This window comes from Thunnus maccoyii, chromosome 11, assembly GCF_910596095.1.
Source record: "Thunnus maccoyii chromosome 11, fThuMac1.1, whole genome shotgun sequence".
Lineage (NCBI taxonomy): Eukaryota > Metazoa > Chordata > Actinopteri > Scombriformes > Scombridae > Thunnus > Thunnus maccoyii.
The window spans coordinates 24,659,482-24,685,939 of record NC_056543.1 but is presented as its reverse complement, the minus strand read 5'-3'; the positions used below and the strand labels follow the sequence as shown (position 1 = coordinate 24,685,939).

The window sequence follows — 26,458 nt, the reverse complement described above, 5'->3', positions numbered from 1 at the left end:
GTTGACTTCAGGTCACAGGTTGTCAACCTTTTTATTCACCACTTTGTCCCTGGTTGAAATCCAATAACCAGCCCTTCCCAGTCCTATTGAAGTATAGCTTTCCTACTACAGTACAGCTGGAGGAAGCAGAGCATAGGTTTCCATTGGTCCGATCGTTGACACTTCACTTGAGCTGACATGTTTCATCATATCACCAAACAAGCTGCTGCTCAGAGTCTCTCAGCGTCTGGTTAACCTATATCAACTGCCACAGCACGCCCCGATATACATGAATCCTTATACAGGTCGTGACAATCAAAACAGTCCTCACAGGGGTCAGTGCGCTCTGTGTTGCTTTTGTTTAACCTTGAGGGCTTCTATGCTTCCTCCTCATCCCTTCAGGGAGACTTGCATATTCCTGCGCAGCCTTGTGTGCGTACTGAGATGCCTGTTTTCTGGATAAGGGCCTCTATGCTTTTACAGCTCGGGTGTGTTAACATGTGTCCCTGCAGTGGGCCGGCGCGCCAGCCAGCCAGTGATAATTATTCATTAGTATTCATTAGTGTGAGGTGCTGGCCGGTGCGGGGCTCATGTTGAATCAGTGTTCTGACGAGGCCTTGGCCCGGCATGGGTCAGCGAAGAGCCAGTAATTAGGCCCACCAGTCAGGAGGCATTTTCCTAAGCACAACACGTGAAGTTGAGAGAGAGAAGATGCACCCACCAGGAGAAGGGCTGCAGAGCGAGAGAGAGAGGAGGAAGGTTGAGAGAGGATGTGTGTTTTTTTTCAAAAGAAAGCCAACCTTGGCCTCCTTGCTTCACTGTCTGGGTGCTGTTGAGTACTTTAACCCCTCTCCATCACTCCATCAGTGATTAAATTTACTTCTCTCTCCTCTCCTCTCCTCTCCTCTCCTCTCCTCTCCTCTGCTCTCCTCTCCTCTCCTCTCCTCTCCTCTTCTCTCCTCTCCTCTCCTCTCCTCTTCTCTCCTCTCCTCTTCTCTCCTCTTCTCTCCTCTTCTCTCCTCTCCACTTTACCCCTATTGAATCACAGATGCATATATGTGCCTGTTTGTTTCATTGTTGCATGTTTATTTATGGGTCTTTGCGTGTCACATGGTTGATAATAACAGCAGTTATTACCACTTACAGACATAATTGTGTAATCGTTAACATGACAGAGTGGTCGCCTCCCAGGAATGCTGCTAGTATTGTAAATGCGACTGAGGTCTAACTGAATTAATCTAATCGGAAGATAATTACACTGGCTGGAGCAAAGCTGGACCAGATTCATCAAACTGTTTCCTGCCCCCGTGAGCCATTAAAGGAAGAGATCTGCAATCCTAGTAAGGTTAAAGGCGTCCGGCACACCTCAAAAGGCTGTGTCACAGCTGTCAGTACATATCTGACATAGAAAAGGGGCTTTGACATTGACTGACAGCAATTGAGAAAACAAGGGGTCAAGTGTTGAGCTTTTGTGAGACAGGAGAGAGGAAGGCGCAAACCCCCCCCCCAGATCCAAATCCCTGTGGAGAACAGCAGAATCCAAGGAGATGATAGCTTGTCCTGTCAACACATAATGCCAGTTTACCTTGAATTAAAACAAAGAGCGTAAGACATTGACAACCTCTCTCTCTCTGCTTCTCTCTCTATAGCTTTCTATCTTCCTGTTTTTCTTCTTCCTTCATTCACTCGTGTACAAGTGTGGATACACATGGGAGGGGGAGTGGGAGTGCCTTGCGTAGCCTTGCTGTATCCTGACATGATTCCAGATTAGACAAATTCCCTAAACTACAAGCGGATGGCATGACACCCTCCCCTGCCTCAACATAACCCCCCCACCCCCACCCCCTTCTCCCTGCTCTCCTCCTCTACCTCCTCTCTCTCCTTGTTCTCCGGCGTGCACATTCTTCTCCTTCAGATTTATGACATCGGCATATAGGTGCACTTGACAGCTCTAAGATTGCTGCGGTAGAAGAGGGAGATCCCAAAGTGAGACGGGTTAGCTGGGTAAATCTATCAGGGGTCCGTCCGGGAGGAGAAAGAGGAGGGGGGGGAAGGATGAAGAGGGTGGTGGTGGTGGGGAAGCCAAGGGAGAGGTGGAGAGGGGGAGAGGAGAGCGAGGGAGAGAGGCTTGGTGGGGCCCCGCTGAGCACATAAGCTTCCATGCTGAGCACAACCGTGGCTGGCTGACAGTTGTGCTCAGCCTTCACTGTAATAATGAATAAAAGGAAACTCCCTGCAGATTACACATCTTCCGTGTTTTGACATTGACCTTAATACATAATTTAACCACAAAGCCTGAAGAGTGTGTAACGAGATAAGAGAGGACCAGAGGATAGAAAAAAGATGCCCGGCCTAAAACATACAGAAAAAAAAAAGCCTCAGCTGTAATGGCTCTAATATGATCAAGCCCGTGAGGACTGTTGCCACCAGTAAGTTTTTTTTTCCTAGCAGGATGGGGAAAATTTGGGGAGAGGACTTGGAAGATGGAAGGCAGCAGAAGAGGAAAATCATGGATTTGTGTGTGTGTGTGTGTGTGTGTGTGTGTGTGTGTGTGGTGTATGTGAAAAATGCAGTGGTTTTCCTGCTTATCAAATTCCCAATGGGAGGAGAAGGTACTGCTGCTAAACCTAAATAGAATAATAATGTGCCAGCCCCAGCTGTTGTATGTGTATATTTGTGTGTCTGTGCACCTCACTTGGTGTGTGTGTGTGTGTAAGTGTAAACTGACTGAGAGATACCTGAAAGAGGTATTTGTCACTGTCAGTGTCACTTCCTGGTTTGTGAGTGTGCGTATGTGTGTGTGTTTGAGTGTTTTCCTCGGGGCGTGTGAATGTTGTGATGTTTTGAGTGACTGTTTAGAGCTGTGTTTGCTGAGCCAGCGCTCCCCGCCACAGGTTATGTCACTCCAGCTGAGGTCACCATGTCACACACACTGTCAGGAAATGCTTTCTTTAGCCGAATTCCTCGAGGAGAAAACTACCAGACTCACATAGTGTTTAGGGGAATATTTCCAACCATACATAATGCTTAGAGTCAGTTTTACAACAGAATTTTGATTCTATTTTTTTTTTTAAAACAACACCATTTTCTTGTCTAGTTTGTGCATTTGGTGCATTCACTTGTGCATTCTCCTGATGGGAAATGTTGCCGCACATGATTCATGCATTAACAATCATTACTACCCAATTAAGGAGGTGATTACGTCACTGGTGGCCTGCTAGGTACTGTGAAACACAGATGCAGATATTAAATATGAATTACAGAGGCCGTATCTGCCCCCCCCACCCCCCTCCAACCCCCGTCTCCCCTCGCTCTCTCATCCTCTTAACTCCTCTCAAACCCTTTCGTCTTTGGGTTCTACAAAGACAGACTGTTCTGTAATTGAAGCAGCGTGTCAAAGCCGTCTTCCTGTCCGCATGTAACCCTCTGATTCACACTCTACTCATTAGTGTCATAATTACTGCTGGTTGAAAAGCAAGGGGTCTGAGCAAGCCCCTTGGCGGGTGTTAAGGTGAGAGTGCGTGCCCGTGGCGCTCTCAGTAGGGGGTTGAGGCTGACCTCCAACCCAACAGGGGGCAGTGGAGATGTACTCAACCCAGTCTGCATGGTGCACACAGATCTGCACATGTGGTCTTTTTTAAGGCTACACGCTGCTTTGCATGGTAACAAGCTGTTGTGAATCAAAAACTGATTGGTTGATAAATGAAACATGAAGAATTGATGAGCTCTGCTGCCTTTTTTCTCTCATTTTGTATTTCTTCTATCTTGCGTTCATCAATGAATGTGTCTCCTTTTCTTTATATTGGGACTCACACACCTGTCAGTCTGTCCCCAGGCCTTGGCCCCAGTCTGTGTCTCTTGGAGCTCTTCAGGGGATTTGCTTGGCTGCAGCCTAACCGGCCCTGAACAGCCTCCAAACTGGTCCAGCTGGGTTGGACATCTAGTGCGTGTGTGTGTGTGGACTTGTGCCATCATGGCTCAGTTACCACACAGAGCCACAGAGCCACAGCTATGACTGTGGTGGCAATAGTACTTTGGTGCTTTGCCATCAGGCTTACCTCCAAGGGCTGTGTCAAGACAGAGAGTCTTGGTCTGAGTGTGCATACATGTGTGTGTGTGTTGGGTGATGCAGGGCGGTGCTCTACTTCTGCAGCAGTAATCTAATGAGCCTGTAAACACACTCATTTGACATCATTAATTGGAGGGAGATCAGAGATCCGAGAGGGGTGTGTGTACAGTGTGTGTGTGGTAGCGGTTGGAGGGTTCTCCCATCAGAGAGGGTTCTCCCAGATCAAAGATTTAGAGTGTGAAATCCTTGATTATGCGACAGAGAGACACATTAGAGGCAGTTTTCTGCCAAGCTGAGAGAGCAGCAGAGTGTTTGGTCAGTGCCAGCAGCAGGCCTTGATTTCGGCAATGAAAAGTGCTAAAATAAAACACACAAAGCCGCCCTCTGTTTTGTCAATTTTAACGATGAGTGGACAAATAAAAGTTGGAAGACATCAGGGAGTTTGTCTGGTCCCAGTTTATGGATTTTCAAGTATCATAGCAAATTTACCACATGAAGCTGTATTTTGGATGCGTGGCGATGAAGCGTTTACTGGCGCTTTTGAAAAAAGTTTGGGTCCTCTTTGTAACTGTCACAGAGTATGATCCATTAGCTCTAATTGTGCTGCCATACTAGTTCAGTCACATTTGTCAGCTGGATCTAAGCTGGGGGGAAACACAGGTGCAGTGCCGGAGTTGCTAGCTAGTAGTCCTCTGCTCCGACTGTAACCTAGTCCAGTCCTTAATGATCTATCTGTCTACCACCCGCACAATGGCCCACACCGCTGTTCGCTTTCATTTACAGAGTGCCAGTCTCTGAACTCCCCTCATCAACCCTTTGTTCCTGGCTGTTTCATGTTTTTTATGGGAATTGAATGGCGTAGCTGTGTATGGGATACTTTTGAGCGAGTGGTTGAGAGAGAAAGCTAGAGCAGGAATTTTCCAGTGCAATACATTATGAAGATTTCACTTTCTGCCTTTGATTCTGCACTGACAGTTATCCTTCAGCCCTCCTTTAAAGTCTCACTTTCAATCCCTAATGGCTGTCATGTCGCTGCGCTCTCTGGACTCTTACTCAAAGTGTCATTGGCATAATGGTCGGCAGCCGTTGGCCTCTTTTGATCATCCATGCTGTGCGAGAGCAACTGGAGCCGAAACAGTGAGGTGTATGAGGTGTGTGTGTCTGCGTTTGTGTGTGTGTGTCTGTGTGTGCGCTGCTTGCACCTCTGCTCGGCTGCCACTCCCAGGCAAAGCTCCACGACCGGATATCTAAAATTCACTTTCAAATAGTTTTCCTCCTGTTCTTGGTGCCTAATAGCCAAGCAGTGGAAAGTGTGTGTGCATGTGTGTGTGTACTCATTAAAGGGATAGAGCAGGTTTCTACTGTATCAGCATCTCAGGCTCAGCCCAGTTTGGCACTCCCTCAACGGTTATGCATACTCCAACAAAGGGATGAGGGGCCGCAAGGGAGTGAGAGACCAGGAGAGAGAGTGAAAACTGGTGTATGTGTGTGTTTGTGCGAGAGTCTGACAGTGAGCTGAGGCCTTGGACAGAGCCAAACTGCACTCAAGTTCAAACACCCTGGCCTGAGTTTAAATGTGTCAAGCCAGTCCAAGATAAATTTACACTCACCAGGCCAGAGAGAACACATCTAAGCAAGATGATTGGGGCCAGAAAACATCCGGAGGAGCTCTGACACATTCAAACAGATACGTGTCTGTAATAGACGCCAGTGTGCGTTTACTGAATGACATTATGTTCAAACATCCTGGGTTGAAACCCTGCGTGTGGATTCAAGTAGTGTCACGCTTCCAGGACCAGCATCCTCTCATTTCTTGCCTAGTTTACCTGCCTCCCCCACAACAGCTCAGGCCCTGGTCCAGGTGTTAGCCAGGCTGGGTCCAGAGCCCAGGGCACTAATGCTATCATTGTCCAAAGAGCAAGGCCAGAGACATCAGGGTGTGTGATTTTCTGAAACAAGAACAGTTATTCTGGTTTGATAACATTCATTCAGAATATGGCTAATGAATTTGACAGTAACACCATGTAGATATGGGTGGCAGAGCAACATATTTTCCATCATTCTTTTGATTCTTTTGATTTTGCTTTGGTCCTGGTCAATACTGTAAGCTAATATTGAATTATACAAAGCCCGCTGCGTCCTATAGTCTGAACTTTGAACTCTCCACATTTGATGCATACAGCAGCAGTTTGTACAATCATTTTCCTACATTTACAATAATATAGTGTTTCTATTGTGGTAGCTCCGTAGAACTTTTTCTTTTTTCTTTCCCTAGTTTCCCCTGGAAAACTTCTTCACTTCTGTGATAATCGATTTGTCTTTGGACTTATTTATTTAATACACTCACTTGCACACATACATGTGCAGCCCTCCCCTCCCCTTTATCCACAGAGGGATTCAGATCAGAGCGCTCGGCCAAGATCGTGTGTGATGTAAAGTTCTGGAGAATAAAAGATGTCTCTTCCAATAACATATTTCCTGCATGTATCGAAAGATGTGTCAATTTCAGTTACACCTGGCGCAGCAGTTGGAAAACAGAGAGTTCTTCCCTTCTAAAAGACAATGCCATACCAGTCACTCCCCACCTGAATGACTGATACATTAAACATGCAGAAAGCAGCGGGAGGACACTAGGGAAAGAGCGTTCAAAGACGAAAACAACGCATCCAAAAACAAAAAAGAAAAATATGTCGCTTGCTACAGTACAATACAACGCAGCTGTCTAGTGCTGAAAACTAGCACCAACATTGTTAGTCTTTCTAGGAACAGAGTTTTTTTTTCTGTACAAACAATAATGAAAAAACAGGCTGAAATACGTGCGAACAAACTCATTTAGAGTACCATTTAACTGTGCTTTGAATTCCCAGGTATTTTCTGTTATTTTCCAGCTGCCACAAGAATCTATTTCTGTATCTCTGTAACATCCCAGCAATGTCTGACATCGCAAAAGTGAGCATTTCTTAGCTTTTCTATACTCTGAAAGCTATTCCAGAGAGGCAGCTGATCACACAGGCTTTTGTAAGAGGAGCAGAGGAGCATCTTCTGCCTTCTAGTTCCCTGACAGGACTGTCAGAGTACATGCGGGCCTATAGACCAGACGTGCTAAAATCCGCAGACCTCGCCATGCTCATAAAATGCTGACACAGCTGCCCTAGGCCTGGCCTGTTGTAGAAAATTAATTCAGGCAAGTCAGAGGACACTCCAGTCAGTGAGACAGACAGACAGAAGGCGTCCTGTAAGGCAGGTAGTGTGAGGAGAAGTAGAGTTTCTGGTCTTTGTTCACTGCTGGACACGTTAAGACTCCATTAGGAAGCCTGACACAAAAGGCTGTGGCTGTCTCTGTTCTGACTGAGCAAGCAACTTAACTGGGACTTCTGCTCTGTCTCTCTCTCTCTCTCTCTCTCTCTCTCTCTCTCTCTCTCTCTCTCACACACACACACACACACACACACACACTGAAACACAATCACCAGTATTTAAGACAAAGAGAATCGAATGAAGTGTATTTTATTTGTAACTTTTTGTGACAGAATAAATAGCTGACAATTGCATGCCTGACATTTCTCTATCTGACTTTATGACTAAATGTCTCTTTTTGCCAGTAATCTAATCTAAAGATGTGTGATTTTTTTTTTTTTAATCAGCTAGCAGCTTCTGTTGCTAGATTGCCGTCTTAATCTGTAGTCTTTAGTTAGGCCTTGGGGAATCCTTGTTAATAGATCCTCTTGCTTAGGGCCTCTGGCTTAATCCTTACCATTTACCACATCCTATGCTAGTTTGCTAAATACTCTCAATTAGGTGGCTGGCGGGGCATTTTGTATCACTCCATGCTCTGACCACTCCTCCTTTTTTTTCTGGTAATTTTTTTGGAAAAGGGGGTGGTGGGGGCTTGACCTTGGTTCTTGTAGACATGGCCATGATGGGACCTTCGAGCTTCATCTTCAACATCTCTCTGGATATACTGCTAACTTCATAGTGAAATGATAATCAACTCCCAGCACCAATTAGCATTCAGCATGTAGAAGGGTAACGAGAAGCCAATTACAAGAAAATATACATAATCAATTATTTATTCATTTTTAATTACAGTGAGTTTTACCCTGTTACAGCGGCGGCAGTTCCATTAATGACCTTCAGCTATCTTCATTTGAAATTGCCATGGAGTGGAGGAATTTACCCAAACCCCATAGTGAAACAAAGCAGCAGAAACACACACGCACACAAACACACACACACACACATACTTGCACAAACTCAGAAAAAGAAACTTAATACGCAAAAGTGAGAGAGAGAGAAGGAAGAGCAAGGAAGACACGTAGCAAGAGAGAGGGAGAGAGAAGAGAGAGAGCAGAAGAGGGAAGGGACTGGCACTGTCTGTCAGTCAGATGCCCAGAGCTGCGGTGTACACGGTGTCACCCACACGACCGAGCGTCTGTCGAGGCCACCTGCCTCATTATGGGAAATGTATGCATCTGGGGCAGGCTCTGGCTGGCTCATCCTCAGCATGGGCAGGGAAAATGGCACTGGCAACTATTACTGCATTATGTTAGCAAGCTGTACACGCCGCATGCATACATACTGCACTGAGAGAGAGAAAACTAGCGAGCCAAGAGTTTTACTGAATGACCTCAAACTGGGATAAAACTGGTGTCATTCTTGGACAGGTGGTTTATTGCAAATGTCACTATCATACATAATATAATACAAGATGAGGTGGAATTTAGATTAAGTGATGCCTTATATTATTCAAACTTAAAAATGAGAGGGTTGTGTGTGTGAGAGAGACGGATGGAGAGGACAGCATGTCAGTAAGTGGACGGCTGAATGTAGTGGCTGTCTGGACCTTGTGTAAATGTCCTACTCTCTGGCCACATAGTCCTGCAGAAACCAACATGCACAGATATCAAATGGAACAAACTGATCACAACAGAAAACTTTCTCCCTGTCCACCCCTGCTCCCCCTCTTGCACCCGCCTTCCTCCCGTACCTGGCCTGAATACCATTAGACCTAATGGAGCACGGTGTGAGGGACAGCCAATCATGATGGCGTCCCGTCAGTGACACCGACATGTATCTTGGTGCTCATTATCATCCTTGAACAGCGCCAATTTACATCTGATGCTCTGACTAATTCTGCTCCAGTGTTGTCAAGAGGCATAGGAAGTGGCCTGGCCGTGATGACAGCGCGGCTGTCAGGAGCCTGTGGATGGAGGATTCCTCGGGGCATGATTTAATGCCCATGTCAAGCCCCGCTGTCAGCCTCTCTCTCTCCCCGCTCCCTACGCACCTTCTCTCCATCCAGCCATTAGGATTCAGCCAGCGGAGAGATGGAGCGATAGTTCTGGCGATTGGCCTGCTTAGGATTCACACTCTGGGCAAGAAAATAACACGCCCTGTTTCACAAGTGATTACCCTTTCCCTGTAAACTGCAATTAAGGCTAAAAAAGAAAGGCGGCAAAGAGGTGATGGAGAAACAAAACGTGCACGACCGCTGAGTGAAGAGAAAACCTTGAGCATTTTCCCTCGCTGCTTTATGGCTGCTTATTTGTCTAATTTTCGTTGACAACTTTTGTGTGGTGTTTTGTCGAGTTGTTCTGGCTTTTGTTTGGTTGTATATCATCCACAGATGTCGTGGCCCATCGCCCTCCCTCTTGTAAAGTGATGAACATATTGCATGCTGTCTCTAGATGGCTCCCTTTCAATGTTGGGCATGTTACTTGAAAATTGTAATTAATTACTGATTACACATTACTCATTGTAAAAGTAATTACATTATTTTACTTATTACTCAGCAGCAAAAGTAATGTGTGACATTACTTGTTACATTACTTTCGTCATCTCTGTCAAAGTTGCCAGTAAACAGCTCAAAATCCTTCACACGCACACACTTTGTCTTTTGCTGTTAACACATGTAGAAATAAAAAATGAAGCGTTGTGGTTTAACAAGTAGGCAGGATACAGTTTGGAAGGATTTACTGACCATCCAACAGCTAGCGGTAGCGTAGCCTCAGCGATTCCAGACCTCAGCTGCACACCCTCCAATTCTGAACTAAACTAGCATTTCTAATAACTAATCGCATTTCTCCTCCTCTGGAGTCTGTCAACTGATCGCAAAGACCACACTGATATCAGCCATGGATGTAGACCACCATTGTAAAAGAGACATCTGTAAAACTGTTGACAGGACATCTTGAACTGCAGACGAGGCCAATTATGACTCTTTCTATTATGAATTTTTGATCCATGGAGGTTTTATATTTGTAAAACTTTCCTCGAGCCGAGAGAAGCGATTTCAAAATCTGTGACGTCATCACAATGTAAAGTCTATGGGCTGAGTGGAAACTCGCTGGTGGGGCCAGCAGGAGAAACACTACTGTGCATATTCAGTGGCAGCAGGTGAGCAATTCTTATTGGACTGAATAGGCGCTATTTTCGGTCCAGTATCCAGCTCTTATAATACATCCATGATATTAACACTCTGTTAATCCTGGTAAGACAGTAAGAGCACTGACCCCCAAGTGTAAAAGTAACAGAGCGTTACTGGGATTAGTAACTGTAATATAATTCGAATTTCAGATTGTAATCCCCAACACTACTTGTTACTGAAAAAAAGTAATAATATTACTGTAATGCTTTATAAAGTAATACCCAACACTGTTCCCTTTGCACTATGCAATCCTCTCTCGCTCTCTATATATTTATTTTGGTTAGGATGTTCGCAGTTGTCCAATTTCAGTGGAGCACAGAACAACCATGTTGTAAAAATGTATTCAGTGTGAGAATCCTAGACATGTTGTGGAGTCAAGGAGAAAGCTGCGCATATTTTTGCATGTGTCTGTGTTTTCCAGAATGAGACAGACGCTGTCTACTTATCTGAAACAATAGCCAAACCTGAGACGCCTGACCTATGTTGACCCCTGCTAAAGGTCAAAGGTGAAAAGGGCCACAGATGGCTGGAGATGGCTGGCCAGGACAGAGAGGACAGAGAAACAGGGTGCAGACATTTCACAATCCCACAATAGGAGAGAATGGATGTTATATGAGTCTGAAACAGATCTGTATAAAATATACATTTGGCCGTTCTGTCTGTGTGATGGTATTCCTTACAATATGTTGCTGCAATATGTTGCCTACCCTCAGTCTCTACCCTCTGTAACAAGGCAGTGATGGATGACCAGAGATTTTGCTGTCTGGTGGGCAGAGTCTAAGCACATATGGCCCAGTTTGATCCGTCCTTGTGAGTGAGCTCTCTTTAAACATGAGCAGAGCACCACAGCACACAGCAGAATACCGCAACTGACTCAAAATAGAGGCCAGCATGGCTTTGTGTGAGTCATCAGGCTTTAAGATCACAGTAGCAGAAATTAACCTGGCCGTTTCCCCTGCTTTAACTTTTAATGAACATTAATTAGATTCGGTCTGCCTTGTGCATGTTTTGGCTCGGTTTCATATCCTCTTTGGCCACATTAGGCTGCACTTGGAGCCGCTGATTACAGCATTCACAACGCTTCAGCTGTATGGGAAAAAACACATTCAGTTCACAGCATTAGCACTGGAAACCAGTCCAAAAAAAAAGGAACGCTTGTGTGTGATTTAGGTGATAGATGATAGACATTTTCATGAAGTGTTTCTTTGGTATTCCTTTTAGCTACGGCTCAGCAGTTGGCAGACTGAAGGAGGCAGACTGGGGAAGTGGGCTGGACTGGTTTGGGGCTTGGGCCAGATAGCATTGGCTCTTACTAGTAAGTGTCTGGTCTAACCCTCTAAGCCTGGATTCCTCAGTAGACATTCACCACGAAAGCCATGCAGATAGTTATAAAACAATCTAGTACTTGTATGTTTAATAGGATCACAAAAAGAGAAATCAATAAATTGTTAAAAGTTAAAACGATATCTCTGAGAAACAAGAAAATATTTTTTAAAAAATAGATTAAACAAGAATAAACGCATACCTAAATAAATAGTGGAACATGTTAATCATTGCAACAATAGTTTTAAAAAGGAGAATTAACCATTAGGTACACTCATTTATGTCATCATAGTGGGCAACTGTAGCTCCTAATCCCAAACTAAATAAGTAAGAAAAAAAGGAAAATTTTGTTTTTCTTTGGTTTATGTTTACTTTTCCATATTCCAGCTTTATTATCCTTTATGTGGGCTTGTTGAGGTTTGCTATCATCACAGTCTCAGTCTCCTAATTACAGTAATATACACAACCTGCTATTTTGATCACATACATGACATGTAGACATCTACAGTACTGACGGTAGCCTAATAGTAGAGTAATGTTTATAGGAGTGGTTTGTTTGTTCTCATGCACATGTAACAGGATGTACATGCAGATGAACGAGCATGCGGGTCACACGTAACATTTCTGCCTCTTCTCATAATGATTTCACACCTCTCCATTAATCTACAGGTGGTGGTAGGAAATAAGAAGACTACTAGCAAGTAAACAGATGTAAACAATGCAGGTTTAGATTTAAAACAATCAGCTTTGTAAATATTTTATGAGGAAGGAAATGCATTCAACATGTTTGTCAGACCTCAGTGGCACAAACAATTTGTTTTTAAGGAGTAACGCTGAATGTAAACAGAAACTTTGTTTACAAGAAAACCCCACATGGGGGCTGTTAAAATAGAGGAATGACACCATAAACTGCTACAAAATTCACATAAAACTGACTCTGTGTATTGTTTGTTACAGAAATATTGTATACCATTTCACCGTATAATATGTACAGGGGTTTCTATTTTTTTGGTCACAGTGTTGTGAATGTGTTTGGGTGAATATGCATGTCCTTAAAGGTCAGGTCACTCAAATCTAAACAAAATCTTTTCCCACTTACCGCATGTGGTATCTAGCCAATGCGGTTTATCACCCCAATTTAAAGGGGTGAATGGAATTTAGTTAGTGGTGCTTAAAGCATGACAAAAAAATTACATTTGACTCAACATCAATGTGTCTTTCCAGAATAAAATGACCCACTTACTCCTGGCTACATACTAGAATTAACTAGGGGTAATTGTTTAAATTGTTTTCTTTGTAATTTGGTTGAAATGACCCTTTAAAATGTTGTTTGTTGTATGTGTAAACCATGCATTTGCAGTAGTACAATAACAAACATTTGGGACAGATACAATGTGTACAGTGTCATTCGGAAGAACTGTTGTGGTAGCAAGGTGTCAACTAACCAATGCGGTTATTATTTCCAGTTTGTGGTCAACTTCCTGTCTGAGAGTAGAGATTGATGGATACCCAGAGTGCTCCTGTGTGTCTTGAAGGGAACTATTGATCGCTGTTGCCGTTAGTTTCAGCCTCCATTTGTTGATCTGCCCATGAAAGCCCAACTGCTTGGATCATAGAAATGACCCGGCTCTTTTTAATGATGTTTGAGCCCCAGAGAAAAAGCTGCTGGACCCACTAACAGTCAGGCCAACCACACTGCATTTTCTCTCCAGCTGAACTTGTTCTGTTTGTTTCACGGCTACGAGTTTCGGTGGACGCTGGCGGACAGTGATGCTAAGAAATCGGAAGATACTTATGTATTCATAGATGTATGAGTGCACAACAATTGCAGCAATTTTGATAATGATGCTCTCTGAATTATGACACTTCGGCTCTCCGTTCATTTTGCTAAATTGTGTTTAGTGTCGTTTTTATTGCAATTTTCATCACTGCTTTTTTTCTCCGCTTTAAGAAGAGAAGGGATCATTAGCCCAGGACTGTTCAACCATGCACAGAGGAAAAATGCCATCAAAGTTGTCACAGAAAATGTCCTTGTTCTCTAATTTATAAACAAAAAACACAGATTTTTCCTTTCATGTGGCTTCTTGGAGATAATTATGACAAGATGAAAGCAGTTAAATTCCTCCCTCTGTTCTCTGCTCTTCAGATGGTTCCCCCATTGTCAAAAATGGAGATGAGATTTCATGTGGCTGTCATTGCCTGTGTCCCTGTCTCGCTCTGTCTCCCTCTCTCGCACTCGTGTCTCTTTGCCTCCTCCTTCCTGTCTCTCTCTTCCTTTCTGCCTCGCTGCTTCACTCTTCTTTGTCAGTTTTTTATTGAACTCTGATATCCGAATCTGTAGTGTTTTCAGAACTGTCAATCAATCAGTCACTATCTGTCTCAGAGGTTGCTGTCCCCTAATGGAAGAGAATGATTAGCTTTTATCAGCTCACTGATTTATATGGTTTAAAGCTTTTGCGCACAATCAAAGGGACGAATAAGTCTTGTTTATGTTTCACTCTCTCTCTCTCTTTCTCTCTCTCTCTCTCTCTCTCTCTCTCCCTCCCTCACACACACACATAGTGTTGATGGGATGTCTACAGACCCCTCCCTCCTCCCCTCCCTCACTCACACACTCTGAGGCGACGGGCTGCGAGTGTGTCGTACCACGCTGTGGTGTCTGCTAGTGTTTGTGTGTGTGTGTGTGTGTGCCCTCCTGGGAGGTAATTACCAGAATAAATACAGTAGAGGCCACGGCTGCTAATTTATGCCTGATTGTTGACAGTCAGAGTATTGTTTAACATGCACAGAGAAGGCCCTTGGTGTTGTGTTTCATGATCCTCCTTGTGTGCGTGTGTGTGTGTGTATTTGAGTATGTGTGTGAGAGGGATGCAATGCATCCTTGTTTTCTGTTTGTCCTCTTACTCCTCTCTGTGTCTGTGACCCTGGCGGTTAAGAAACCACACTTACAGTTATGTCTGACCTACGTTCGCTGCCTTTTCTTGCTGACAACCTTTGATCACTCACAAAGTTTCAAGCCTTGTTATATTTGTTTGCAGCACCTGTTACAGGACACTTTGGCACTTTTACTTCTTCAAAGGGCTGTTTGAGGGTTGAAGTCCAACTGAAATTAAATTGCATTTTCTTTGTCTACTACAGCATACATATCCGTTCTTGAAATCACTTGACGTGTGTTCTCATTAGAGAAAAAATTAGAAACCAAAAGGGAGGGAGCGCACTAGCCGAATGGTTACTGTGCATGCCACATAACTAAAATGTCCCTTGTCATCTCTTTCCCCTTGTTTCCTGCCTCCCACTTGAATATCCGCTATATATCCAATAAAGGCAAAATTGTTCCCAAAAATATTCTAAAAATGAACCAAAAGGGAGAACTTTATAATTTATATTTTTTGGTTTCATGTTCTAGTTATGCATCAATTTTCACAGAATACCGTTAATTATCCATCGATGTAGATTGAGAACTTGTTTCCATACAGCCAATCAAATCTTTGCATGAAGCAGTACCATCAGTGGTCAATCATAGTCAGAACAAACGGTCACACTGAGCCTGATAGCATCCTGCTACACAACACAAGAGCCACAGACTCTGTACAACAACCCACATTAGCTTTCCTGCTGAAGTTTCCTTCTTATCTAACTTACAAACATGACCACACCTTTTGTCCTGCACCTTAGCTTGTTGAATGAGCCACCAAAAAAAACCACCAGGGAGAAGTGCACTGCTAAAGTCAATTAGCAATCTAGTTAGCTAATTCAGCTGCAGCCCATTAGACAGCATCTAAATGTATGTGAAATGTATATATGTCACTTTGGTCCGGTTAGATGCTATGATCCTTACTCTTAAAAAGCACTGCTAACAACACACTGTTTGTAAGCTAGAATGTAATTTTGTTTACTTTGTCCCTTGTTCCCTATGTGATATTGACACTCCTAACACTCCTTAATAGTAAAAAATTATTTATTATACATAAAACAACACATTGACATTATTTTTGACTGCAAAAAGGGACGGCTAAATGTGATTTCATTTGAACTTTAAGACTTGGTTTTAGGGTTAAGATTAGAATAAGCTTTAGTTTGAGGAAGTTAGGGTAAGGGGTGGGTTTACATGTAGCTATGATGGTTAAGGCTGTGTTCACACAGTCACTGGCAATATGTGAAAAAATTCTACTGTTTACATCATCATTATCACAAATAAGAAAAAGGTGATTGTTGCCATGATAACTTTGAGGAGTAAGAGTAAAATCCTATCTCAGAGTATTATAAACCACTATGCTGTGTTTTGGCATGTGATAAACCTTTATACTTATGGATCTATTATTCTTACAGGCCTCCGTCTCTGATCTTATTTCATTGTCTTTCACTATCAGCTATAACAGCCGCCAAGGTTGGTAAGGTAAATGTGTGTATACATGTGTATAGATAAGATTAAGATTAAGATTTAAGATTAATATTTCTCTATTGTCATTTCTCAGCACTCAAATACACTGAAAGAAATTTTTCGTCTACATTTGACCCATCCTTTACACTAGTGGGCAGCTGCAGTGCAGCACTTGGGGACCAACTCCAGTTCTTTTTGCCAGTGGTCAGGGGTCACTGACAGGAGTATTAACCCTAACATACATGTCTTTGATAGTGAGAGGAAACCGGAGCACCCAGCAGAAACCCACACAAACACGTGGAGAACATGCAAACTCCACACAGAGAGGACCTGAGACAGTTGGGGGTTTGAACCCAGGACCTTCTTGCTGTGATGCAACAGTGCTAACTGCTGAGCCACCTGACTCAGTGTTTCAGTGTTTAAAGGTTTTTAGACCAAGAGTGTGTTAGTCCATCTCTCATAATTTTCTTTTAATAGTTTTTGGACAACAGTGGAGGTCTGTGGCACAGAGGAATAAGATATCAGTCATATCCCTTTAATTAGATAATCAACATAATTATAGTAAGTGAAAGGAATGATAATTATTTACTATCATTAAAGCACATCAATTAAACCAGTGGCAACCTACTGATTTAGTGTGACCACAACAGCTTTACATCTTGTGCGGTTACACTGAAATCGTCTTTAGCTCACTATTCCACCCAGCATTTCCCTGAAATCCCACAACCACTTCCTATTGACTTTTCCCTCTGTTCCTGAACCACACAGTTGTTATCAGATAGCCCAGCTGTGGCTGTGTGGCTGAGGAGCTTTAAACGCCTCATAGACACCTCATGAGCTTTATGAGCATGGCAGGAAAGAGAGTACACAGAGCTGCTAAGACCCGGCGTAGCCCAAATTGGAGGCAGTGGAAGTTCAGACGCTGCCACCCAAATGAGACTAGAATGAAGTTAACTCTTGGTCCAGAACTTTTAACGATAGCCTAGGTCTACCAAAGATATTGGGTATTAATTCATTAATAATAGATACTAATGAGCTTTGAAGTGGGTGTACAGTTGGACTTTAGAAGTCTCCAGTGAGTAATGAAGCCTGTGGAAACACCTTTGAGGTGCTGGGGGCTGGGGGGCCTGGCTGGAGGAAACACTACAAGTCTTTGTATTAGAGCTGATTGAGCTGGTCTGCGCCCCAGCTTCGTTACTGCCGACCACTTACACGCCCCGAATCCTACTGAGGCGACCACTGATGAATTTGTTTAATTGAACGTAAATAATGAATTCCCAAGGAAGAGATTTGGCCCAGTTGTAATTGCCGGAGATCAGAGGGCACAATACCAAACTTCAAAACGCCCGAGCCAGGCGGTCGTAAGAGCCATAACGATGACTTCGAAGAAAAAAGAAAGGAGTGATATAGGAAGGGGGGGACAACAGAGGAGGAGTAACAGAGACAGAGAGGGAGAAAAGAAGATGAGCTAATGAGGAACAAAGACCTAACGAGTTTTGCGAGGAAAATTAAGTGTTTCCAAAGTCGTCTTTAAACTTGGTGAGATGAAACGAGGGAGCGGCAGTTGTTTTTGACAGCTCGGGATGAGATGGGCCACAGCTCAGAGAGAGAGGGGTAATTCCCTATTCCTTTATATTACCCGCTCTCTCCCTCTCTCTCTGCTGGGAGCCCCCTCATGCCTCTCTCCGCTTCCCTACATTGATTCTTGAATTAGACTGTTTTATTGAATAATTAATAGACCTTTTCCCATGATTGATGATTTGCATGGCTTGAATATTAGCTTTTCAATCAAACGCAGCTTGTTCTAATGTAACCATATTGAAAACATGTCAAACACTGTTTACCCACTTTGTGCGCAATGTTGTCTTAAGTTCCGGCTGCCGAGGCCTCACAATGCTCAGCGGTGGGGAATGGCCTTGTCGAGCGCTCGCTCAGTGCTGATTACAAGGCCCTTGAGTTCTGACACTCATACTGAACATGCATATATACATACATGCATAGACACACTGTTTAGCATGCTAACGCGCATATTCACACGGTGAAACACACACAATTCTAGGTGTACATGTACAAGTGGGCATGCATGTGCACATACACACACACACACGCACAGACACACACGCGCCGGCAAAAACATACACAAAAGAGACATGATAGTTTTCTTTCCACTGAAAAGCCATCAGTTCCCCAAAAGAGCCCGTCTAATAGCTACAGTAGCGCTCTGCTTAGTTTGAGTGGCAGCGAGGCCAGTCTGGGAATAGATTGTCAGGCATATTGCATCTACTATCTCAGCGCCATATCACAGGGAGAGAACACATCAATGCTGGGAGAGAGACACATGCATTAAGATTCCCTTTTAATTTGACTGGGATTGAAGTCGAGTGCTAAATTACGCCGTCATCCCCCTGCTCAGGCTCCCCCCCCCCCCCCCCCCCACTCCTCCCAGGCTTGTTTTTTGTTTGTTTCGCTTATTTATTTATTTCTCGCTCTTACTTATTCATTCATTCCAAGAGTCCGATTTTCTGAGAGTGTGTCAGCGTGTCGCTCGGTGCATGAAAGCACTTTGCGTGGCGTTGTGTCTGGTGTGTTTAGACGCTTCCAAACATGTGCATGGTTAAATAATTTACAGCGTAACTGACTAATGACAGGCAGTGATCATGTCGAGACGAGGAGGCCTGGGTGCTGATCAGGGACAGAGCTTGTCTCTTCCCCTCACACTCACTGTTGGTGTGTTTGTGTGTATGTGGCTGTGGATTTGGCTATGTTGTGGGTGTGGGAAGGGAACTTGTTTGTGTTGGTGTCTCAGCACTGCACAGAAGTAGCACAGATTACAGTTCACTCTGCTATATATGGAGTGGATGAATCCCTCCCAAGACATTTGTAGAAAATTGATTTTGAGTTCCATTCATCACTTGGGTTTTTTGTGTGACAGTTCATTCACTGTGTATACAAGGAAGCAATGAGCTCTGCATACTCTTTCCAAGACATTTCACAAAGAAATGCATATGAACCTGAGATTGAGTGCTGTGCGTATTTTTTTTGTCTGATGTTTATGACAGAGATTTGTACTATCATGCTACATCGCCAGTAATGCAAACAGACGATGCTTAACTATTGCTCAGAGCTCATTATTTCTGTTTTTTATGAAAGAAAATATTTATCAGTGTTTATTTTGAATATTTAGTAAGAAATGAAAATCCGACAAGGAAATCAAAAATCTCAGTGAGAATCAGATTTTAAAACACAAGGTTGGTGGTGGTATTCTATATTTTTTTTACTGTTAACAAATCCAACAAATCCAACAAATGATAAGACTGAAACAAACAACGCGTTAGCCTGTGGCCCATGTCACCAAAGTTGCACCATGCAAATTGCAATTTGCAACATGTAATCATTTCCTCTTGCTCATTGTGACAGATTTCAATACGAGACAAGCATCAGCTTGCAATGGCCATGTACTTGCAAATTTATCTGCAACTTGTTAGCGACAATCATTTGTGAAATGTGATGCCATCACCATTTGTGATCTGCTTGTAAACAAGGCTTGCAAATTTGTTTTCTCTCAATACTTTCTGACTGATGACTGACTTTCTCAGGATGTGTTTCTGTTGTCAAAGTCTTGTGTTTTGTACATCTACCATCCACCTCAATCACTTCCCTATGACTTAGTGTGCGCAAAAATCACAACATAGTATATAGTTTAATTTAAACAAAAGCAAAGTATCTAGTTTTCAGCAAACATTACTCAAATAGGAGTAAATAGTGCATTTATGGGAACTATTTTCAGCAGATTTGGTGCTGTGAGTATTTATGGCAGCAGGGCCAAGTATGTAGGATCAACTCAAAATAAACTACAGTCCCCATTTTCATCATAAAGAACATATCACCAGATGCAGCTCTGTGGCTCACTGAAGTGTTTTCAATAGTGTTTAAATGACAGTGGAGCTCTGTGGCACAGAGGAATAAGTTATATCAGGCCTCCTGCAGGAAACACTCATTAGGAGGATAAATTTATTGTTGGTTTTGATCTTTTCATGGGATTTGGTGACAATAAGAAAAATATAGAATATCACCAGAATACCTTATCCTCATCTGAAAATGAAGAACAGTAAAAACCAAAAATGATGAGACTTAATATATGCAGAATAACTCAATCTGCTTGAAGGGCTCCGGGTTTTCACAGACACAATCAATTACCAACAAAGATATTTAATAAGAACTTAAGCAGCTGAAGAAAGAAAAGCAGAATTAAACAAAAACACGTATAGCACAATAACAACCTCCCAAACCTCAGCTCCTCTCACTATAAAGGCACCTTGAAGAGAAGAGCTGCTCCCTAGGGCTTACCAAGTATCTGATCTATTATGCAAAAAATCATTAGGCTAAATTAAAAAGCTGTTTGAGGGTAACCAGATCCTTTAATGAGGTCAGCGAGCAGAGGAGCGACATTAAAACACAACCCCAGAACAGAAACACGAGACAAGAGGAGAGGGAGGCCATCGATTATCAATCACGCAGGTCATTATCTCGCTGACTCTCTCTCTTTCTCTCTCTCACACACACACACACACATGCGCACACACACAGAAACACACTCAATTACAAACACATTCCATTCCTTTCACTTCCTCCCTCTGTCTTTATTTCAGACAGGTAAACTTTTTATTGTTTCAGTAATCATCTCTTTAAGCTTCCTCACAACTTCGCCGGTCAGCCTGTGACAATCGCAGTAATCAGGACAGATTCCGCTTCTCTTACTGGCAGGATCGTTTGTTTTGAGGTGTGTGTGTTTGTGTGCGTGTGTGTGTTTAGGTTCATCTGACAGTCTTCGTAGAGTTCCTGGGAAAAGACATCAGTTTATTTGGCATGGTGAGCGCCTCTTTCTATTTAATTAGCGGCGTTGAATCTCAAGCAGGCTGCAGATCTAAAAATACAACCAAAATGATGTTAAACAGACAAGATACAGTAAAAGCTGACAATTATGTTAATACAGCTCAGTTTTGATACAGATATACAGAAAGATGTGTCCAACCTGCCTCCTGAAGCAACGCAATACTGGGTGCTGAGTGTGTGCGTGTGTGTGTGTGTGTGTGTGTGTGTGTGTGTGTGTGTGTGTGTGTTTGTGCTAGAGAGCTACAACAAAAGCCTCTGCACATTAGCTGCAGTGAGTTATAAACAACACACATGCTCCTGATTATATTTACATCTCATAACCATAAGACAAACACATTATCTGAATCTTAATTGGATGACACTCAAAGGCTTTAAAGCTTAAATTCATTTAGCCTGCATCAAACAGGACAGGTGGGCCCATAAGTCATGCAGAAAGCCATTTGACTAAAGGTTAAACATGATCAGCTCCTGCAACTTATTGCACTTTGATATTGTTTCTCTTGTAGCTGCTGGGGTTAGTTATTTCTTCTGATTCACTGCAAAAAGAAGTCATGGTATCTTCCTTTCTTTTTTAAGATAAATATGAATCATTTTTTCAAGCACCGTTCGCATGAGATTATCAAAATTGTTCCTTGTTTGTTCTTTTAAGGATTAAATAAATACAATAAAAAAGGTAAGTGGTCTTGATATTCTGACAAGAAAAGAGTCAGAAAAGAGGACTTCATGGTTGTCACAAACATTTATAAAGTAAAACGGCATGGCTTTGCTTATTTTAAGAACCAGACCAATCTTAAAAAAAGAGGAAACAATACTTTTTTTAAAAAAAAGAAAAACTACAGTATATATATCTAGCAACGTGGAATAATCTTATATTTAAATCTAGCTTGACTTGTGTCAGATCACTGCACTACTACAGTAAACAGAAATATTACATTATTCTGACATAAATTACTTTAAAGGAAGTTATTTTAAAATGACGCAGATTGTATCTAGTGCTGTTATGTTGTGTGTTATATGTTATGTGTTGTGTTATGTCTAGAGCGTCGATATTGGATGATTCTGCAAAACACCATATTACATTCAATGACAACATCTCCAGTATCTGCAGGGCAACTACTAAAATATGGATAAGGTTAAGGAAAGATCATGGTTGATGTAAATAAAAATGCAAAAAGTTGTGTGAAAGGAGGAGAAACTCCAGTCTACATGAAAGTCAGACATGCTTCACACTCATCCCCCCCCTCAACTTCCACAACCTTACTTTCACCTCCCTACATACACGGCACACTACTTCCTCCATTGGTACTGAAAATTGGCATTTGATGTAAATCGTAAGGTATGGATTCCTCCAATCTGAACGTAATACCTAAGCCATCACAACCTCCTCTTGTTAAAGCTCTTTGCCTTCAGATGTAAAGAAGCAGAACAATTCATGTAGTAACCTAAATTGAGCTGAATTAATCTGGTTTAAATTTATATTGAAGTTTTATTACTACTATCAGGTCTTTTTTTTAAAAAAAAAAAAATAGTTTCAAGGTCAGAGACTATTTCATATTGACCTAATTTTTTGCAGTGTGACATAGACTCCACTAACACTCCCTGATCCAACAATAGCTTAAAGCATTTCTTGGTCCTCTGCTGTGGCACTCATGCCTCACTGGTGATGTCTTGTGTATGTGTGCACATATATCTGGTTGCTTGTGTGTGTGTGTGTGTGTGTGTGTGGTGTTTGGAGGGTTGATTAAAACTTAAAATAGCTACCTGGTGATGTATCCATTCAATCACTATCACCCTCTCCGACCTTGTGACCCATCCTCTCTCCAATCCCTTTCTGTAACTCTCCCTTAGGTCTCCCCTCCGTCCGACTGAACGTCTACGTCCATTTTCTCATCTGGCATCTTCCCTCCGTCACCTGGCCGTGCTCAGGGGACGGTTTATGCTTGTCTGTCTGTGTCAGTCGACCCCTTGACCCCCGGCGAGCTGAGTGAGAGATCTCAGCCCGGGGCCTGTATCAAACGGTGCAGTTGGCACAGCTCACATCTTCTATCACTGGCAACTGTCAGCTGTAGAGGCCGTGAGACAGAGGAGACCGTGGCGGCTGAAATACCTAAAAGGACACACAGCATTGATTTCACAGGCTGCAGATCTTTGATAGCAACAGTTGTCAGTTGATCTGAGGAAAATTATTGGAACACCTGCTCTATGCTTTTGGTAACATGTGGCCCCCTCTCTATCTCATGATCACTCTCAAAAGCCTGACTTGAATGACACATAAATTCACTATAGTTCACACACACACACATATACACACACATACACACACATACACATGCCACAATCCTGCCATTTTTTTCATCTTTCAGATATTGTCCTTTCTTTTTGTAGCTTTTTTTTTTTGCCATATTGACTGTGCCCCAATTAAGAAAACCCCTGACATAGTTTCCACAGCGACAGGGGGTCATATGCCAATCCTCCATTCTCAGCCTTTGATTTTGTCCTCACAATGTGGCTTGATTGGTTCTGATCTATCAGATGTGTGATGGTGATGGTTGATGACATTAAGGTGTGTGCGCGCGTGTGTGTGTGTGTGTGATTAGGGGTTTGTGTGAGGCAGTGTGTTGCAGAGCCCCCACGTACTTTAAAAGTATGATTGCGCACATGCTTCACGGTAGTATGCTATCTGTGTTCTTGGTTTTTGAGTGTGATCGAGCAGTTCACCGTGACCTTTAGGTGGTAGGCCTGCAGCTTCATGATTAGAGGGTCACTGGCTCAGACCCGGCTCCAGCTGTTCCCCTTCAATCCCTGCACAGTCCCAGTCGCAAATGCGAACATTTTGATGACATCACCAGTCACAGAGAGGCCAGTGGGAAGCCCGCCCTGCCCCTTCCCCTTCCCCTCACCTCTGGGATAGCACTAATGAGGCGTGCCGCGCCTCACTCTCTCTCTCTCTCTCTCTCTCCCTCTCTTCCTCTCTGTCTTGTTCTGTTTCCATCTGCTGTACTTCCACGCTCCTGCTCTGTTTCAGAGACGTTGCTGGATCACCCTGTAGACCAGAGACACCCTACAGCTCCTGCTGCTGCAGCTCTCTAATGACTCGCACACAGGAGACTGAAAACTGCGCCTGTAGCTCGGCCAGCGAGCAAGCCGACCAGCAAGCCGGCTCCGCGCTTTCTTGTCCCTCAGATCTCCTTAAAGCTGCTCAGTGGGAGGTAACCTCCACACACTGTGATCTGAATAACTGGCTCATGTGTTTGCTGATTTGTCGGCCAAATCATTCCAACAGGAGTGCTTTTTGATACAGTTCAACTAAATGTATTAGCTCATTGTGTGAAAGCAGCATGTCCCTCTTTATTGTCTAGGGGTGAAACATCACTTAGTGCTGGAGTCGAGTAGTAATTAGTCACAAGGGACAGTCTATAGTAAAAATAAAATGGCTTGTTTGGTATTGAATTAACTTGAACAATGGCATGTGAAGGCACGAGCATCAGCAGGCAAAGAACAAAAGCTAAAAATGCTATCAATATGCAAAATTGACTGATATGTTTATTCCAGGCCTGTTTTGTTGTGTTTAAAGTAGAACTCTTTTTCTTTTTTTTTGGTAAGATACAGCGAGGCTATTGGGATAGTCATTAGAAATTCACAAACAAAATAATGATTGTATCATATTTATCAGATGTTGCTATTTATTGCAAGCAAGCTGTTTTATTTTTTCATCCCACTCTGGCAGTTCCACGGAGAGTAGGACAAGCTGCTCTCCTCTCACATCTGCCTGTGTACACCCTGTTTAGTGAATTCACTTTGCCATGATCGAAGGAGCTGCAAGGTTTTGAACTCCAACCACAGTTAAAAGACAATGTAGTTGCGGTTGCATGTGACTTTGAAAACTCAAATCTTCTCTTTTTTCTGAAGGGAGCACTGACAAGACAGGGAGCGAGGCTCTCTTTCGTGCAGTTTTGTTTTTCCGTTAAAAATCAAAAGACGTTGCTCGCTGTATTTGCCCCTAATCAGCATGCAGCTGCTTTGGTGGTGGATTGCAGAGGTGTAAACCATGCTCTTTTCCTGTATGGTGTTGTACATCTTTCACAAACGACTGTTTTTTGTACTGTAAATCTTTCAAAAAGGGGAAAAAAGAACAAAGCCACGTCTTGGAAATCAACTGTAATTCATTTCCACAAACGTATAGGTTATTTTCATCTGATATCAAATATTTGTGAATCATTTGCTATGCTGTGATGCTGGTAAACCACTGTGCTTCATATGCCTGATATACTCCGCATAACATACCATTTATGTCCTATAAATTAATCCCTCACCTCTTAATCACCTGTGAAATGTGATTTGTAATTATTGCTGAATAAAGTCACTAAAGACAAACTGAATCAATGGAAGCATTTTTACATATCTCAATCATTTTGATAAAGTGATGACATGTTGAACCAGGATTTGTATCACTATGTTGAGCATGACATCACATGTTGTAACCGATGTAATCAGGACATCAAGATGAGCTCAAAGCAGATGTTGTGTTGGCCTTCTTCAAATCTTCTTTCAAACATGAGTCATTTGGCAAATAGTTTTATTAATAACCAGCTTCTCCTCCTTCCTAGCTCTGTGTCACTGAAAAACATTAGAACATCTTGTCTTGATAAATATAGAACTGCACAATGTCTTTAGAAATGCAGCTGGACAGAAGAGTGAAGTCAGAAATTGGAGGTGTCCCAGTTGATGTTCAAACCAGAAAAAGTCACTGTGAATGAACGAGACCATTCATCATCATAATGTTTGGATGCTCTTATATTAGCGGTAACTGGGATCTGTGGTTAGCATCAACAATAAATCGATGTGGCGGTTACAGTGGTTTGTAACTGTTTATAGTCAAAAGTTAATTTTGAACACTGGGCAAACAAACTGCACCTACGCTCTAGCAAGCGCTCACTAAAACATATCTAACATGTGTGAGAGAGATGATTGGAAAGGGACAGAATGAAAGAGAGAGGGAGAAAGTGGAGTGAAGGCTTTTTGCTCCAGAGCTCCAACAGCGCCGCACATTTTTCATTTCCCACTGAGTTGAAAAGATCAGGTAATTGAAAAGGAGACAATCCAGCAGCCAAGGCTCCACAGATGCCAATGAAAAGCTTCAGAGATATTAGAGTATTACACTTTGGGCCCTGTCTTTGTATTTCTTTCACATGGGGCCTATGGAAAAAATGGCTTTATAATGACAACACCTGAAAAGTGTTTTCCATCAGGCTCATGCATCATTGTCAGCACGGGAGATGAAACCGTATTGTTTCTCTTTGGATGGGTAATGTCAGTGGAGAGACAGCAGGTTGAAGAGAGAGAGAGAGAGTGAGAGAGGGGAAGGGAAGATGAAGGGATGGAGGGA

The 26,458-nt window shown here is 42.8% G+C and overlaps 1 long non-coding RNA gene across 3 annotated transcripts in view; it reads left to right on the top strand.

Moving 5' to 3' along the window:
- LOC121907424 overlaps positions 1-25,379 on the top strand; it is a 39,279-nt gene extending 13,900 nt beyond the window's left edge. The window contains exon 4 of one of the 3 annotated variants that reach the window (XR_006098867.1): positions 24,098-25,379. This is a non-coding gene — a long non-coding RNA (uncharacterized LOC121907424). Of the gene's footprint in view, positions 1-10,896; positions 10,965-11,696; positions 11,842-24,097 lie in introns of those variants that run through there. The other 2 variants (XR_006098868.1, XR_006098869.1) reach the window with 2 other exon arrangements.
- Positions 25,380-26,458: the final 1,079 nt, after the last annotated feature.